General features: G+C 37.7%; 1 protein-coding gene across 17 annotated transcripts in view; it reads right to left on the reverse strand.

Moving 5' to 3' along the window:
• Window positions 1-19,532, reverse strand: part of LOC132156098 (myocyte-specific enhancer factor 2A-like) — a 91,628-nt gene that overhangs the window by 21,248 nt on the left and 50,848 nt on the right. The gene's annotated exons all lie outside the window — the stretch shown is intronic.

Here is a 19,532-nt window from a genome sequence, read left to right on the forward strand (position 1 = left end):
GAATTAGTATACAGAACAGCTAACTACTTAAATAGTCTAGGGCAGAACATTTTGATAAAATGCATAACTCACAGAATGTAATAAAGAAAAATACAATTAGTGAACTTTGCTACAACTGCATGATGCTTAGTGAACACAGAAGAGCTGCGATCGGGATGTTGAAATTACACTGTAACAGTTCAATGGATAATTTGGCAAATACATTAAGAGGTAATATGCTGATGGTTGCACCATGCCTATTGCATTAGCGCCCAGGGAGGAAATTGAATTGTCACTCCTTATCCTTTCCCTTAAAAACATTAGACTGGGGAAAACCAAATCGTCTTTTCTCTCTCTGCGTTTCTCTCCCCCCTTCTCTTTGCTCTCTTTCTTAGGAACATACATTTCCCTCAGCATGTGTGTGTTATGATGCATATTTCATTATCTTTCAGTTATCATAAGCCACCCAGCTGGAAGACACACACACACACACACACACACACACACATAAGAGGATCCCACAGTGCAGTGCTTTAGAAGCCCTCTCACTGTAATTCAGCGCACCTGCCACTCACAGGAGAATCAGAATCAGAATGAAAGCAATGTACAAATTGAACAGATTATCAAATCTGGTCACTAACATTTATTTAAGTATGGAGAGGACTGCTTATTCTAAGAGCAAAGAGAAAATCACATGCTGTTATATTAGTCATTTGAGCCATTTTATTTTTTTTTGTGTGTATTTTTTAATAAATACAAGTCTGTATTTCTTTTGTCAGTCTCTATTGGTAAAACATTACTTAAGTAGGCCTGTATTATACAATTTAATGTTTATATATGCATAGCTGGTCCTTAAAATAGTCGAATGCATTAAAACACATTATCACAGCACACAATTTTATGTACTGTAATGTGTTATAGTCTTTAAAGGTATAAACATTACCAGGCAAAAACTGTATTTTAGCCTGTATTTTTTAGTACTGTATGTACAAAAATAATGGTCATTTATGAAATACATCACAATTTAATGTATCTTTAGGCATTATAATTAATTATGAAGATAATTTAATATTACGATTACTTTTTTTAATTAAAAATATATAATTGAATGTAAATTAATAATTTAATGAAAGGCAATTTCTGGAAAAAGAATTGCAATTACAGTATATGGCATTAAAAATGTCTTCATAATGAATAATATATTGCATATCAGATTTAAGTGAAGTGTTAACTTTATATTTTTACCCTTATTTAACTCTAATTTACCCATTAGACCGGCTGCATTAACAACATGACGACAAAGGCTGCCAGGTTCTCAAAAAAGGGAAATCTTCATTTGATGCCCTGTTCTGTTTCTTACTAGATGGAGCTCCTGTACTAAGACTCAGGGTGGTTGGCAGCAGAGGTTACATGTTCTTTCAGATGAAAAAGTCATGTTTTGAAGGAAGTGAAGCAAAGCGCATATACACTAACAAGCCCCTTAGTCGTTGTATCTATCGCGATGTGTGTGAGAGTGAAGGTATGTGTGTGGGTGTGTGAGAGAGTGCCTTTAAAGTGCAGCTGCTGTTCTCTGGTATTTCTGTGACTTTAGAGTGAGATCTTTGTTGATCCTTATCTACTTCATCTAACGACATATGCAACCAAGCTCCGCACAGTGTGAACTCAAACATCAGAGTGCATTCGTACACATAAACAGGAACAATCGATACATGTACACAATGTGCTTATGTCTAAGCAACATATACATGGCTTTTCTGGGACCATCTGCAACAGTGAACTATTTAGTGTGGTGCCGAAGGTGGATCTCGCTCTATTTTTCTGAGCAACGCCTTCCCGGGTCATTTCCTGTTTACAGGCCCCTATGTGGCTCTCTGAAATACTGTGTTTACCAGTGAAACTATGCACTTTCTCCCCCAGAGTGCCATAGATTCCATCAGGACCTGCAAATTATAGTCCCAACCTGCTCATTATGTGGCAAGTACTGTTGCTGGAGCTGGGCAGTGAGGTCTGTGTGAGCAGGGCAGGGCCGCTGACTTCCACAGTAACCCTAGAGACACACCCATCCGCTGGGGCCTGAGTCGGCAGGGAGGGGCCCATGTGGAAATCGCAGACCGCCAGGCCGGCCTTCTCATGGGCACAAAGTGCTGATGAGCACAACAACATTTCCAAACAAAGAATGCGATGGAACTACATTATAGACCTTAATCAATGTAGATGCCATATTGAATTTTACGCATGTGAAAAGGGGGATGTTAGGGACAGACTTACAGTAATACAATGTAATGGATTGTATAAAAGTCTGAGATGTGTGTTTTTCAAAACTCACAAGATTTTTTCTACCGAAAGTCCTTTTGAAAGATGATTTGTCAGCTGAAAAATTGTGTGTTGTTAAACAACAGTACACTGTAAAAAACTAAAACGAAAAGTACTATTTCAGTCTTGCTTCCTCAAAATTTGTTTTGTTTAATGCTTAATTCAATGTGTTACTTTAAAAAAATTAACTAGCAATTTCTGAGTAAAAAAATTGTTACACTGTATAAAATCATTTTTATATTTTTAAGTTTTACACAAATGTATTTTTAGTTTTACATTTCTGTTATAAACAAAGACTATTGGAGTATGTTTTAAAAGAAACTACTATTTCAGACTTTCTACTTTTAAATGTCACATTTAAACCAAATGTTACTTGCTGTTTCTTTGTAATAATTTATAACATTTACTAGCAATCTCTGAGTGAAAGTTATAATTGAACACATTATAGTTCTGTCCCTCACAGCATAGTTTTCAATTTCTGTTAAAATTTAAATATGGCGCCAAGGTCTATTGAGCATCCAATCAAACAAATAAATCATATAGTCAAAATCATAAATAGTGTGACATATGCCAAAATAAAGCAACACATTAACACTACTATGGCCTTTTGCCTTTGCAAAAAAATGTCCATTTGCACACAATCCAATAGTGCACCATCCCCCCCCCGAGTGCTTTAAAGTCTGAAGGACCGGGGTGGCACTCTTCTTAAATGATTTGTCATGTTTTGGTTGCCCCAGAGACACTGCCTACAGCTCTAGTAAATAAGCCCCTTCACCTCATGATGCAACCAATCAGCAGCCTCTGCGTGTAAGCATGGTCATAGAAGGGCGAGTAATGCATTGCGTTCAAAATCTGTCAGCGCAGCACTACAGCAGAAAATAAGATGCTGCCAACAAGCGAAGAAAGTAAATTCATTAAATACAAGCACAGATGGGGGCATGCGGTTGATCACAAGTTTGATTAAAGTGGATAATTTGCATTCTCAATTACACCTTTAAGTGTGCGGCTGCCTTGATCTCTCATCAACAGGCCAAAGTGGCGACTGCATGCAACATCCTTCCAATCTTTCCAGGAAAAAAAATGTCAAATGGTTTGTAGAGACAACACCAGATGAGTTGCCTATCTAGACAGTTTTTATTATTATTATAATTTTTCGATGTATTAAAGATGTGCTATAAGCATCCAAACAAAACAATTCTTAATCACTTCTAATATTGTCTAATATAGTAAGTTTTGTCAGGGAAATTATGTGTTATTGTTATCAGAGTATGGGGATGGCTGGCTCATTCGGTGTGTGTGTGTGTGTTTGTGTGTGTGTGAGAGAGAGACTGGACTGTGAGTTTGTGAAAGAGGGAGAGTGGGCAGTGCTGGCGTAAGCGGTTCTGGAGAGGGAGCTGAAAACTCATATTGTGTAATCTGTTCAGCATGTCCCCCATGGCTCAGAGACAGGACAGTGGGACAGCTGCCAATATTCATGCAAATAATCATGTTTTTTTATTTATTTTTTTTATACAATGCATGCCAGATCTGTATTGATAAAACGTTGACAATCCGCACAAAAAATGTGAGACTGACGTAAAGCCAGCATGACATAACTGCTTAGTGAGTGCATTTGAGTATTTGTATGTGTGTGTGTGTGTGTGTGTGTTTGAGATAAAAGGAGAACTAAATAACGAAAGCGAGGGAGGACAGAGACATACTTGGAAACTAGGCAGTTTAAAAAGCCCATTTTTCCCTCTACTATAGCATACAACTTCCCTCTCTCAGACCCTCCCTCAACAGCCACTGAAAAGATTACTGGAAAGAGATATTCTGTGAAATAACATCTTGCATAAGTAAAATCAAGTTGAAAAAAAAAACAAAAAAAACTTGATTTGTAATAAATATTAAACTGGATGAGGTGTTTATCACTAGGGATGCCACAATATTAAAATTGAGACAAATACCTAAAAGCCATAAAGGTTACACAAACTAACTTTAACCCTTTAAAGCATATGCACTCCTAAACAAATGAAATATTAATAAATCTAGGCTGTGAACTATGCTGGTATATTTAACATGAGATGACTGCAAAAGTTATCATAATTAATATGCGGGAAAACTCCTGTTAACAATTAAAAATCTGATCAAAAAGACGGTCAAAATATTTTTAAAGTTAAAAGAAGTCTCTTGTGCCAATTACAATTATTTTAGAAATAAGAAATAATTCTAAATCATTTCGGAATTCATTCTAATTTACTTTTTTTTCAAGATTCATTGATTCAAAGAAAGTTCAGCATTTGTTTGAAATAGAAATATTTTGTAACATGACATAATAATAGCGTTATAATATGTCTTTGTCACTTTTGATTATTGTAATGCATCTAAATAAAAATATGAATCTCCTGCATAAGCCTCATTCATGACCTACTCTCCCTTACAACTCATTGTACACACAGTGAAATTGCTTAAGCAATATACCTAGACAAACCATTTCACTCATACTCCGTTCTGTCAAAAGTCTTTTGTATTTGACTTATTCATGTGCTGCACATAGATAAAAGGAATATATAGACAGAAATTGTAGGTCTAAAAGCATAGCATTCGAAATAAGACAAAGAAAGAATGTAGGATGATAATAGAGTGCTGGCTGTGTTATGGGTGGAGTGAGGGTGGAGAGCTTATCCTCTGTTTCTGATTAAATCATATAGCACGGTGACTGTGTATGTGAGAAAACACTGAAAAAGTGAGTGAAAAAGAGAGAGAAAGAACTTGACAGTATTTTATACACCCTTGGCTAAGATAAAGCATCTGTAATGTTTGCATGCTCAATCGTATATCGATTGCATTCAGAATGGAGGCCCGATTTCTCTCTGGGCAGCTGGTGTAATCTGTCCTAACCTCATTTCCAGCAGGCATCTCCATATCTTTGGCCCTGCAGAGTCGTGAAGGAGCCGCCATCCCTGTAGCAACACTGAGCAGCATGCTAATCCTTATGACATCACCACTGCGTCCAGTGCATTTTGTTTAGCGTTATTATCAAAGCGCAGAGTGAGCAGTACCCCTACAAATCTGTCCTGGGAGGAAGTTGATAGGAAACCTGTTATTTGTTGGGGAATACTGCCCTTATATAAAACTGTAGTCTGCTTTCAACCCAAGGAACTGCTCTTACACTTTCTTTGTCCTCACTTGCATGTCGATGCAAGTATGATATAAACAATATACACCCAGCAAGATTAGATATACAGTATAATACATTCAACATTACCTGCCTAAATACATTATACCCATATAAAGCAATATATACTATATAGCAAATGTCAACTGGTTGACATTCATTTACTCACAAATCAGCCTGCTCTAACCTGCTAAATATGACTTATATATATTAAGATACTATAAACAGAAACAACATGACATGACAACATTTTCAGTAAATCTGCTTTGAAACAGTGGGTATTGTGAATCTAACTTGACTTGATGCCATTCCAATTAAAAAACATGAAAAGGGAACCAATAATTGCATTACTGGCCCTTATAATGAACATTTATATGTCAAAAAAATTGTTTTACTAAGAAATTCCTCTATGCTGCAAATCTCATTCTAGGGACTACTGAGTCATAAACCAGGATGCGACCTAATGTGTGTCCTTCCTGCCTCTATGCTATTGTCTGAGTGATCTTCTCAGAGGACGCTGGACCACAGGGGTTCATTTTCAGCTAGTGAGTCCGGTTAAATGTTTTGTAATTATGATCTCAGTGTAGCTGCTTAGAAAAACAATATACTGTGCAATCCTTACCACCTCGCACCCAACAAAATCTGCCTCACAATGTGCGGCACATTAAAACGACAGTCGTTTTAGCATCTGATGCATCCCTTTCACCATGCACTGTAGTTAATTTCCATCGGCTGACCACTGAGATTGCTCCTTTTATACGAATACACCTTTTAATATTAGCTCTTGAGAGAGTGTTACACTTCCAGGAGCTATAGTTTCCTACAAAGACAAGCAGATGTTCACAGACTGTACGCTGGTGGTTTGATCAAGCTATTAGCAACCACAGTGAGGGAAGGAACGTTTTCACAATCAAGGGTATTTTGAGACATGAGAGCAGATTGGGAATTGAAACCAAAATTGAGGTGAAGGCATATCAAAGTCATCGCTCAAGTTTCTTTCCAACGATGTTGCTCTCCAGTCCCACTGGCCTAAATAAATTATCTCATCTATTTAACAGTCAAATCTACAGTAAAACTATTACAATTACTGATGAACAAAGGGAAGAAGAAGTGGGAGATTGTGAAGAGACAAATTCATTGTTTGCCTCATCCTTCCTAATACCCATTTCTTCCCGAACTTGTTAGTTTTTCTTTTGCTAGCTACCTGTCTGTCTTTTCAACCGTCTTGACCCAAAGAATTGATCATTAGCCATCAGAGCCCTTGAAACAATAGCCCCCCGAACCCCTCCATTCCTGCTCTCCTCTAAAATATTCATAAGGACAATTAGGAGTTCCGATAAGACAGAGAGGAGAAAGCAGAGAGGGTAGGTCGTGTCAGCAGGACGTCTGTTCTTTAACACTCTATACCCCTGCCACTGAGCAGGCCTCATCAATCTGTGAGAGCGCACCTCTCCTCACGCACCTCGCCCCCTAAAAACCACTGGCCTTGACCGCGGCCTTGATACTCACATTGGGTGGTGTGGTAAGTCAAAGGACAGGGCAAAGAGGTGACGAATGGGCTGGCAAACATTTTTAACAAACAACCCTGTGGGCTTGTGGTGGACTGTTTCACACAGGCATTTATATATGAGGTGGTTGGTGGTTTAGCCTTTTTTCAGGTAATCAACAGTGAACAACATAATTTCCTGATCTCACAAAGCATGGTGGTTTCAGATTGACAACTTGCACGTAAAAAATGTCAAACAGTTTTTTTGAATAAAAACACACTGGATACAGATACTGTAAATACACCTACAAGTGTCTGTAATCCTGATAAGCCTTTAAGTGAGCGCAGAGAAACGTAATGATTGTTTAGGCTGTTCTGCAATGAAACTTTACTTTGAATACACGGTTGTCTTTCGTGGAAAGAAGAAGACAAGTCTTCCTACTCATGACTCAGACAGAGCATAACTCTGGTTTCCATGAAAAGGGAGGGCATTATGGGAGAGGTAATCACTTTACTCTTCAGTAAATCGGGTGTTCTGTGCTGTGTTGCTGTCCTAAAACTAATTCAAGCAGAAAGGAAGAAACTGAGTAGGTGTGCATTTCTTCGCATTGCCTGCACGCATGTAACTACCCAAATCATTTCTTGTTTTGCGATTGCAAATAGTTTTGTAAAATTAGGTACATGCAACCTTAACACATCTGAGACATTTGGGAATGTGTTATACATAAAACTTTCTTTGAAGTCAAACCCCTGGTGAGCCGCCAAGTTTTTACTATGAATCAAAGCATATGCAAAAACCAAACCATAAGCAGTGTCAACTGATTTAAAATCCTTCCTCAGGTGATCCACATCACCACTGAGATCAGTTCAACCCACTCTAGCGAAGAACAGACAATACATTGCTGAAAGTGAAAGAATTTTAATTGAAAGCATAATATCGCTACACGTGCCAGTTCCTGAACGCCGAATTATAATGTCACTAAACCTTGTACCCTCTACATTAAAAATCATGCCAGAGTAAGTAAACATGATCTTTCACATCAGTGTTGAAATCATTACAGAGGCTCTTTGGCCTTACGTCATCTGAGAATAATTCATGGCACGTGCCAGATCACTGAGCTGGGAACCATGGAACAGTATCTGAGGCAGAGAGAGAGAGAAGGTCCCACTCCTGCTCTTATTGAATTACATTCAATCATGTTTGCCTGTGTCGGAGATGCTTTTCCACCCTCCCGCACGAGCGTAATCAATAGCCAAAGAGGACACTTCCATTAGCTTTTGTGCCTGATATCAAGGGACTGGTTCTGATGGTAACAAGGAAAAAGAAAGGAGGGAGGAGAGAGGTTTGTTAAGTTCAAGTAGACTGGGCCCTTTATTGTTTCCAATTTTTGTTTCCATTAACTGCATCTAAACACTGACAATGACTGAAAGCTCTTATTTGAGACAGTTGGGAGACTCTAGCACTAATTACATGCAAAGCAAAGCTTTATCCATTCAATACCAACCTCAAAACTGTCCCCTATTTAAAAACTGTTGCTTGTTACCATTGGTTGTCATGTCCATACAGCATGTATATAATGTTTCGAGAAATATTATGAGAATGTAGGGATGTCTCACACAAAAATATTTTCATTGTCAATCAATAGGAGAGGGCAGGCATGGATCTGTCATGGGCACACTTATCAGGACTTAACAGGGCTGAGAGCACAAGGGTGAAGACAGCCACCAGATGTGGCTGCTCTAGCGCTCTTTTTCATTCAGCATTTCTATGCTACACAATAGCCGCGTTTCCACTGTCGAGCTTAAACCGGGCATGCTAGTGTGTGCCAGGGCCAGTCGCGTTTCCAGTGTCACCTCCGGGGCTTGATCGTGCCTCGTCGGGGCTTCCTCGGGGCCAACGGCCAGGGTTTTAATATTTTAAAATAACTGTTACTATTGGACAATCAATACTGATCATCTTTCAATGTCGATAATCTCAAATCACCAAATATGACCCTGGACCACAAAACTTAAGTGTAAATCTTAAGTGTTAATTTTTCAAAATTGAGATGTATACATCATCTGAAAGCTGAATAAATAAGCTTCCCATTGAAGTATGGTTTATTAGGATCTGACAATATTTGGCCTGGGATGCAACTGTTTAAACATCTGGAAATCTGAGGGTGCATAGAAAAACTAAATACTGAGAAAATCGCCTTTGAAGTTGTCCAAATAATTCTTAGCAATGCATTTTACTAATCAAAAATTAATTTTTTATATATTTAAGGTAGGAAATTTACAAAATATCTTCATGGAACATGATCTTTACTTAATGTCCTAATGGCTATTGCTAATTAAAAAAAATTACCCCAGCGACTTAAGACTGGTTTTGTGGACCAGGGTCACATTTGTCTCATTACCAGTAAAAAACTTTTTAGTCAGTTCAGTAGTCGCTATATGTAGGCAACTGGTTGTGGGCCAGTTAAAGGAAAATATACTGTAGTGGGTACCAATTTGCCAGATGTTTCTGGGAAAGCCTTAAAAAATGTTTCAGCTGCCTAAATGTTAACAATGCTACTCTATCAAGATGGAAAACTAGCATACGGATAATTATCAGCTTCAGTAAATAATACAGAAAATCTACCAGTTACTTAAAATGATTATCAATGATGAAGTACAGATTTACTGGACAGCACTGAGATGCAGATGAGAAACAGCGTATTTATTCAGTGAGCTAAGAGTGAAAATGATCATTCAAATGGTAAATATAAATGGTAAATGGACTGCATTTATATAGCGCTTTCAACAGACCACATGGCCATCCAAAGCACTTTACAAGTTGCCTCACATTCACCCATTCACACACTCATTCATACACCGACTGCGGTGTCAGCCATTCAAGGCGCCATCCAGCTCGTCGGGAGCAGCTGGGGTTAGGTGTCTTGCTCAAGGACACCTCGACACTTGGTCAGGTGGAGCCGGGGATTGAACCACCAACCTTCCGGTTTGTAGACAAACTACATGAACCACTGAGCCACTGCCACCCAGAATTAGTGATTCATTTGCAGCATGCTTCGTCCCCCTCTTGTTTCCTCTGTGAATGAGCACCAGGGTTATTTGCTCAGAGTCAGTGCATCTATGTTTAAGCACTTGAGATTAGAGCCTGTCTCATTAGTCTCATTGGAGACTGATGTTTACCAAAGACCCACCTCGCTCTGGGCCTTTTGTTGCTTTGTCTTCTTTTTATTTCAGCCTCTTGAAGAAGGCCTGGTTTTTAAATGAAAAATATCAGTCTTGCTTGAAAATTAGAGAGAAGGGACTGGGGTGGGTGTAAAAGAGGTTCTGACGTCAATGAGGCACGACATGTGCTGAAAAACAAGAATCTCTTGGCAGTAACCAGGTAACAAGTATCACGCTAAAAGGGAGCAGGGATGTTATCAAAGAGCACTGTTAGAGGGTACAAGACCAATATGCTTCAGTGTTTCGCATTCAGCAATACATACAGTGGACACAAAACACAACCCTTAGTGCACCTAGTCTTTTAAAATGTGCTCTCCTAACAGACGTGCCATAGATAATATGGCCGTGTACTTGTCCATTTTCCACTTATGTGGTTGCTTGGGAGCATAAAGTTTGCAGCCTTACTTCAAATCCTCTCATGTCCTACATCCTTTATATTTGCTTCTGGGAGGGTTACTTTAAGTAAAAGAGGAATATTCTGTTGCCTCTGATTCTTGCTGGTCTCTGTTGTGAGGTAAACACCAAACTGTGTTTCCACAGCAACCTCGTCACACTTAACATGTGAAAGAAAAAAGGAACAACAATTACCACGAATTCAGACCTTGCATCTAGAGAGCAGTCAGAGACACAGGGCCTTACAAAGTGGCTATCATAAGAATGAACCAAATGCAGCTCTTTGTTTCAGAAGAGAGAGAAAATGGCTTGTTCCAAAGAGGGGCTGTGCTCTTGTTCTAGACTGAAAGCCCAGAGGAACGGGAGTCCTTGTCCTATAAAAAAGGGCACTTTGAAAAGCTACAGGAGGCTTGATTCAACACCATTATTGTTGCAGTTCTTTATGTGGTATATTAAGACAGTGCTTTTTAAACCTGACGTGTACTTCACTCCAGTAAGAATAGGACATTCATTTACAAAATGTGACTTTTTCACCAGGCCATCAAAAAGTGAATGTTCATTTCCATGTTTTAAATGTATACTGTAACATTCAAGCTGAAAAAGGTTAATTGCACAAGCTAAACATACATAAAAACAAGTTAACTAGGCAAATTAAAAATTAAACGTGCTTGAAAAAACTAATTCCTCTTTCTGTATGACACTATCCACTCACAAAATTACAATCGTCTGGTCAAAGTCTCTCTCAAAGTTTTATTGCTCAAAAGTGTCCCTTTTAGAATTATAATGGAATTCTCTGTTACGTTTCATTTAAGTATCAACTTCTTAGATGTTTCTCCTAAAATTCTTTATTAGAAATAAAAATGGAAACAAACAAGATAGTAGGTGAAATACAGTAAGAGTATAGAGCTATTAAATGGATATGGATATATAGCCTAAGATTATGAGGTCTTGTAAGAATTTAATGAGGAAAAGAATTCACTTTGAAATAAGTGAATTCAGATTGCAGATGTTTCTATCTTGGAAAATCTGAGCAAAGAAATTCTTCTAAAGAGAAAAAAGAACCACAACAGTCTGCATTTATTCTCTGTGTAATTTCAGTGCCGTTTAGGAGAAACAACAAAATGTAGTATTATCTTAATTTGTGCACTACACGTACACATTTCTGATTCCTCTTATTATAATTAGCAGAAATGACAACATTTTCCTCCAGAAAATACCAAGACTATGCTTACTTAGAGAAAGGAGTGTTTGTTATTAGTGAGCAGATTGACAAAACAGGTGAACTGTTGCCACAGTTTGGTCATTGATTTACCCCAGTGATAAGAAAACAATTCTACTTGAACTATTTATTAGGTAAACCGCCTCTTTAAGATGAGGTCAAACATTCCTTTTAAAATCTTCGTGTACTAGGTCAAATGCAGAAGGCACTTCTTGTCACAATCAGACTCGTGCTTAAAAAACTTACACTACTAACACCCTTAGACCCCAAATATCAGAAGTAGAAATGCATGCAAAAACATTCCGGTTTTGAAAATATCTAATATCCCTAAAATGTAATAATCCACATAACCTCCATGTGACTCATCAATTGTGGATCCTTTTCTTTTGTAAAACTATAAAACAATTGCATGTACCTGTGAATGATTAAAAGAGCTCCAACATTACCAGGACAAAAACACGGTCAACACTGTTATTATTCAGGATGTACGTCTAAAGAATAGCTGTGAAAATAGTGCCTAAAGAGTCTAACTGAACTGTTAATTTAATTATCAGCAAGTGGAAAGTACATCATACCGTTCAGAACCCATAAATCACTCCCTAAAACTCTGCCTGAACATGCCAGTGATTATTTTGAAGGATCTACAGTGTTCAGTAGCTGAGAATGTGTGAAAGCAATAGTATAATTTACACAAAAAAAAAAAAAAAAAAAAGGTGACCCAGTTGCAATGAGGGCAAAGATTCTGTGGTCAGATGAGACCAAGATAGCATGCTAACCAAAATTCAAAATATGTGTGCTGCAACTCACTGATCATACCTCAAAACCACCATCACTGGTAGTGATGCTATGGAGCTTCTATATGGAAATGATGAGAAAATCAAACAAAAGGCAGACTAATAAAATAAGTCCTGCTTAGTGTACACAACAATTCAAATCTAGGGCTTCAGCTCATTATTAAAACTCATATTGAAGGGACAAAGTATATATTTCAGAATATCCTAAAGAAGACACTTTTCCTTTATGTCAATACTGCTGACATTTTGGTTTGACTTAATATGAAGACTGCTAGATGTGAGAGTAAGAGGCGTAACAAAAAAGTAAAAAGATAAAAAAGGAGGAGGGAATGAATAAGAGTGGCAGTAGATGAGACATTAAAGAACGAGCAGTGGGAATTGAGAATAGAAAGAAATAGAGATCGCCGAAATGAAGTGATATGTTACAGATCATGAGGGAAATTAGACCAGATTTAATAAGTAGTTTATCAAAACAGTGTGAAAATCAGATATGAACAGAACTGACAGCTGCTAAACAGGGACAATGGAGATAAGGAAGATGATTAAATAGTAAAAGAAAGTACAAATTGTATTATTTCACTGAGTGAGATCTTGTCAAAAAGTTTTTGGAAGACTTCTGAATGCAATCTAATTAAAACATTAAAAAAAGCTATGGAGTGAGAAAATAAATAAATAATGCCATAATTTATAAATATTTCGGTGAAAAACTGAGGACGCTGTCTGATTAGTTTAAAGAGCCACCCAGGGTGAGCCGAGCAGTGTAACTGACCATGCATCACCCTTCAGCCTTTTCAAATGTCAAACATGGCTTTAGCAGATCACACAGTCAATCTGGCCCCTGGCCAGCCCAAAGTCAAGCCAAGTTAAGCGTTTGCCAATTAAAATACAATCTTTTCTTGCGTGTTGTCATCCGTGCATATCAAGTGCAAATTAAGCCCCTGACCCCTTTTGGATTAATCCTCGCAGACTAGGTTAATAGTCCAGAACCGTAGGGGTCGTCCACCGCTCCACAGCGTGAGGTGAATGGCGTCATTGTGTGAGTGAGTGATCCCTTAGTGCCGTGCCTGCCAAAACCTCAAGGAAGGACTCAGATGCCCCTGCTTATAGCTGGAGATATTGCCCTATCGCTGGATAAACTTTGAAAGTGACCTAATTTACACAATCAAATTAAAAAGATGGACCAGGTTAAAATGAGATCAATTATGAGTGTAAGATCTTATACCTGGGTTATCTTTCCAATAGTATCCAATGATAACATCCTGATATCTTGAGAACAAGAGAGCAGAAAGCGCTCCATTAAGTCTACTGTCCCCACATAAGTCAGGGCAAACGTGATTGGAAGGATACTCAGGCCTGTTAGCAGGGCTCTATTATCTGGGTATGTCACCGTTAAAGATACCAGCACTCCAGCCCTGATCTGTCTCTGAAACAGCCCAGACAGGCCCCTCTGAGACGCACTGCCACTAATGTTTGGAAAATGAGCTTAGCAGTTAAGTCTTAATCAACAGGACCATATAAATAATACTCCCATTAGACTGCCACCTAATCCTGCTAAGAGAGGGATGAATTTGTCATTTTCATGGTATTAACAAGACATACAGAGAGACAACAGAGTTCTCTCTTCATTACAGCAGGCTAAAATGTTGACAAATGTAAAAAGCAATTTCAGAACATTGCTTATGAAATGGATAGTTCCAGTCCTGGATGCTGACTGGTCACTACATCAGCTATAGAATGTATATGACTGTGCAGCACTTGTAGAAATATTGTTTATTTTCAGGGACCTTATCTTCTAACAGAAGAATTTCATTTCAAGGCATTATATGTCACTCAAAGTAAAAAAAAAAAAATAAAAATAAAAAAATGTTTCATCACTTACTTAACCTCATGTTTTTCCAAACATCTATGACATTTTTTTGTTCTTATGTGGAATGCAAAATGAAACAGAATGACAGCCTTTTTTTCAATACAGTAAAAGGGAATGTTGACTGAGGCCTGTAAACAAATAAAAGATTAAAATGTAAATAGAAGGTTACTTTACTTCTTTTTTTTTTCTTAATATTTATCATGAAGCAGCAATTTTAAGAAAAAGATAAGGCACTCAAGGCCATGCTATATTGTGAATGCTGTAAAGAGGTTTCCAAAGCATTCTGTGTCTAAAATACTCTTTATCTGTGGCTATATAATACTTAATAATAATATTATATAAAATGCATAGTAAGAAATTTTCTAAGTAAGAAAATTAAGTATACATTAATTAAAGGTGACAGTAAAGGCATTTAAAATGTTACAAAATACTTCAATTTTAAAGTTCTTTTGAACTTTCTATAAAATGAATAAATCCTTTAAAAATTGTGACACATTTTCCACAAAAATATTAAGCAGCACAACTGTTTTCATCACTGACATTTGTCTTGTCAAAGTCAAAATTGCATCTGTGTTGCTTAAAGTGTAAGCATGACTTAAATAATTCCATCACTATCAATTTAGTCTAATCAAATCTAAAGAGCATATTTTAATAGGCAGACTTAAGGGATTTGGACCGGAGCGTTCCTTGCCATCTCTCACTTCTCGCACTGTTGCTTTTCTTTCTTTCCTCCACTCTCCTTCCATCCTCACATCAGCAGGAGGAGGAAAATTGATCAATCACGCTAATTGAACAGTCTGGCCAGCTAGCTCACAGAAGCAGATGTGCCAATTTGCATTCATTAAGTCGGGTCTTAATCACCGCATGAGCTTTGATTGACAGCGCAAACAATTCAATGCAGAGCTCCCAACAAAACAGTAAAATTCAGCTCAGCAGCTATAAAAATAAATGCAATTATCTCGTAAAGTGTGCATATTTTATAGTAAAAACTTCACAGGTCTTAGAGAGGTGTTGTAGCACTCGTACCAAAGTGCTCGGATAATATGACTGATTTAAGAGCTTTACATTACTGACATAACACAGAGTTGTGGGTTGTGGTGAATGTCCCAAAAATCCCCAGCCACTGTGACATCAGAAGTCCCCTCTTGCCCCCCTGCCTTCAACCAGAGTAATGAATAAAAGTCCCTTATCAAAAATATCTCCCTCCCCCAGTCCCACAGTATAGCCTAATTTCCTTCCTCTCTTCCCCAGACACCGGCTCCTACTACATCCACATCCAGAGCCAATAGAAACTGTGAGCGAGTTTTTGTTACGATCTCAAGAGCTTCTGTATGAGCATGAATATGCATAGAACAGCTAATACAGTTGCACGGCTCTTTGGAGATGCTCATATGCCGAATGCAGCTTTTAAAGGTGCAGATGAAAAGCAGAGTGACTTCTTTTTGTCCTGTGCTTGTGGTAAAACAATGGTTTTATTCACATGGAACAAAACCGGAATCTCAAGGAGAAAAGACAGAAGAAGGGCTGACATTTGGGAATGGTCAAGATTTACATATCCTGCGATTCTCGATTATGCCTTTGCCAGGAAATAATTCTCAAAAGAATGCCTCGAGACCACAACTAGAAGGACAATTTTCAAAAAGTCGGTGTAAATTCAATAAAGGGACAATTCACCCAATATGAAAATTCTTTTAACCTTTATTATTTTAAATAATGACAATTTTATTTCATTTTTTACTTTCCCTTTCAGCATACAACAATATGCTTTCTTTGTTTAAATATTCTAGTGGTACTACCAGTCTACAGCAATGGTCAGCCTTTGAATATTTCCTTTAGAAAAGAAAAAAGCATTTGCTTTTTAAAACCACACACAACAATGCAAGCCTCTTATGGAGGCCTAGCGACATTTGCCTGAATCGTTCCCTGATTTGCTTACTAAAATGACACCTCAGACAACAACCCAGTATTTCAAAAGGTCAGCTGGCCGTTCACAACAGCACAAACACCGGTTTGGTTATTTGTAACATAGTGACAGTGGTATTAAAAAAATTCACATATGTAAATCTAATGAAAGCAAACATATCCCATGTGAATGTAAGTCTGCAGCTTCCACACTTTACCCAGCATTCAATAGAATGGCTGTTAGCTGGGACTGCTAATGTGTTCAAACCCTGATAATTTGGGCTAATGAGAAAGGACTGATTTCAGCATGGCTGAGTAATGCTCTCGAGAGCATCTAACAAGAGGCGAGGGGGTAAAAGGGACAAATGGACGCCACATATCTGCTGTGAAGTTGATATCTGATTTCAAGGAATCCTATGTGCACACTGAGCGGCCTGTATTCAGAATACCAGCATAGGGCTACTAAGATTTCATTACCTCTAGTTGGAGAGGAACAAGAGGAAGGATGATTTAATTATTTTAATTACCTGCAGCAGCTTTTTCATTTGGAGCACAAACAGAATTCAATTTGGAACAACAGGAACTGTAAGGACCTTCTTTAGACAGGACAACTGTAAAGACTGTATGCTCGCTCATTCATACTATTGTCTATCTGTCTACCTTTTAACTGAAATTGACTTACAGTAAGAGGAAATTCCATAAGTTAAATTCAAAGGATGTGAAGGAATGTATCGATACAAGTTATGCTCTATAACCATAAAGAATTATTTTAGCTCATCCCTTAGTTTGTCAAAACAAGTAAATGTCACATGCAAAGTACACTAATACATTTACCCTGCAGCAGGATAAACTTTAGAATAGTCTTTTGAAAGTATGCACAAGACTTAAACATTATGCATGTTAACCTGAGATATTTGTGAGAAAAAATATTTTACAACTTTTTTTGTCACGATTGTGTAACGTCAATAAAAACTACAAATTCCATTATATGTGGACAGAAAAAATATTTTTCCACCAATGAGACAATTAATATTTTAAAAATATTGTTGGTAACTAATAAATGTAAAATAGCAGTATTCTATCAGTATTACATTGTCTTAATAAAAAATAAAATAATAAACCTACCTCTAAAACCTTAATTGATTTGAAAGTTGAATTTAGGGATAACAACAATATAATGAACATGGAAAATTATTTTCTAAATCAATTTAAATCATCATAAAATTTTAGTTTTTGACTTTTGTTTTTGCTTTTAACTTGTTTTGAGCCCAGAACATTCCTTAAAATTTTTGTATTAGAAAAACAGTTTATATGGCTTAAAATCAGCAATATCCTAATTTACGCTTTCACAAAAGGTCAGAGAACGTTCATGGTCTTATAAAAGTGAAATGTGTTGGGCTGTGCTATTATACACAATCTCTAGACTAAGGTCCATCATACATAAAAAAAAAACTCCACTTCCTTTCACATTCTCTGTGCAATACAAAAGGTTAGAACAAGGACAAAGAGTGCTAGTCGAGACCAAATATTGTGCCGGTAGTCTTTTAAAGACCCATGCGAGACGCTGAATGGACATGTTGTAACCTCTGAGGATACGCTCCATCAATCCTGCACTGCTACTCAGTAAATAAAAGGGCTTGCTTCAGACCCACAGCCTTTAAAAAGGGATACACAGATGGAATCATGGCCACTTTTAATCAGACAGAGAAGTGGACAGGATCCACAAAGGGAGATTTCACGCAACGCTTCACCTGTCGCCTGGAGTGTTACTGAAGTTGAACCATGGTGCGGCAGGTGCGCACAAACCAAAAACACACATGTACACACTACTTTTTGCTCAGGCGTGGTAATTTCGGTCTAGCGCTCCAGTACAGACTGCGGGCCAGACTTGAGACAAAGTCCATAGCCCTGAGCCTAGTCTTCACACTGTGCCCCGCTCACACTTCCATCTGTGGAAAGCAATACATCTGTTCCCTTGACTACACAAGGCCAGGGCTTTTGCTACAGATGGTGGTGACAAATAGGAATGTGACTTTTGATTTGGCTTCTCACATGGAACAGGAATTCATGCTGGTCAATGAAAAAGCAGCAAAATATGCATTTGTTGTAGAGGGCAGAAAAAGGACAAATGAGAAAACTGTTTGTGTGGCATTTATCTCTTAAACACAATCTATTTATTTAGATAAGTGCCTCCATGTGAAACACATTTCACCAGGAGAAAAGGCAGCAGGAAATGGAAATGAGTTTTAGAGAGTGGTGTATTGATTCATTAAATTGTTTAGCTCTTCAACGTTTTATGACAAGCTATCTGAATAGCAAAAAAAAGTAAAAAAAGTAAAGGTTTAAATAACACTGGATCTGTAAGAAAGAAATGTTGTCAAAACAGCCTCATTTCATTTTAAACAGTCTTGATTCTCTAACTTGAAACCAAACTTATAGCCTGTAAAAAAAAAAAAACATGGATGTACCCCTATTAAAATGCAGGCTAATACTGATATTGAAGTCAATAATCACTTTCATGTTATGGCTGATGACAAATCAAATAAAATAAAAGTAAAAACAAAAAGTGAAAAAAAGTAAATAAATAGCTGATATTAAAGGGGTCATGAACTAAGATATCAAAATTTCCAGTTTATATTGAAGCCAATCTACCAAAACACCAGGTTGTGGAATGTGCCACTTTACTGTGTAAAAGCATGGCTAAACCACACCTCCGCAGAAGAACATCAACGCCTGCTTCGACATCACTGACTGTTTAGCTCCACCCACTGATTGGCGCATTGTAGTGTAAATAACAAAAGAGGCAAACACAGGTCTACATAGAAATCAAACGATAAATATGGCTCCTCAGACAATAAGAATCTGTACAGTGCCAATGCTTTGCATTGCCTTCCTTCTGATCCCAACATTAAGAAAGAGTGGATGAACTAGAAAACCAAGTTCTAGACCGCGCCAGGAAAACCTTTTTTTCCCCCTTTGTTCACTTAATGTTACCGCGGATTTGTTTACAAACAAGGCACAATTTGACACAGGATTTTCAGAAAGATTGAAACTAAAAGACGATGCTGTGCGACTGTATTGGATCCGACAGTAATGTGGCACCACACAAGTGTGACTGTTTTTATTAAGTGGTCACTAGGGTTGGGCGATGTCTACTAAATTGGCATCAGACGATGTCTACAGTGAAATATCGTGATGGACGA

Source organism: Carassius carassius, chromosome 13, assembly GCF_963082965.1.
Source record: "Carassius carassius chromosome 13, fCarCar2.1, whole genome shotgun sequence".
NCBI lineage: Eukaryota > Metazoa > Chordata > Actinopteri > Cypriniformes > Cyprinidae > Carassius > Carassius carassius.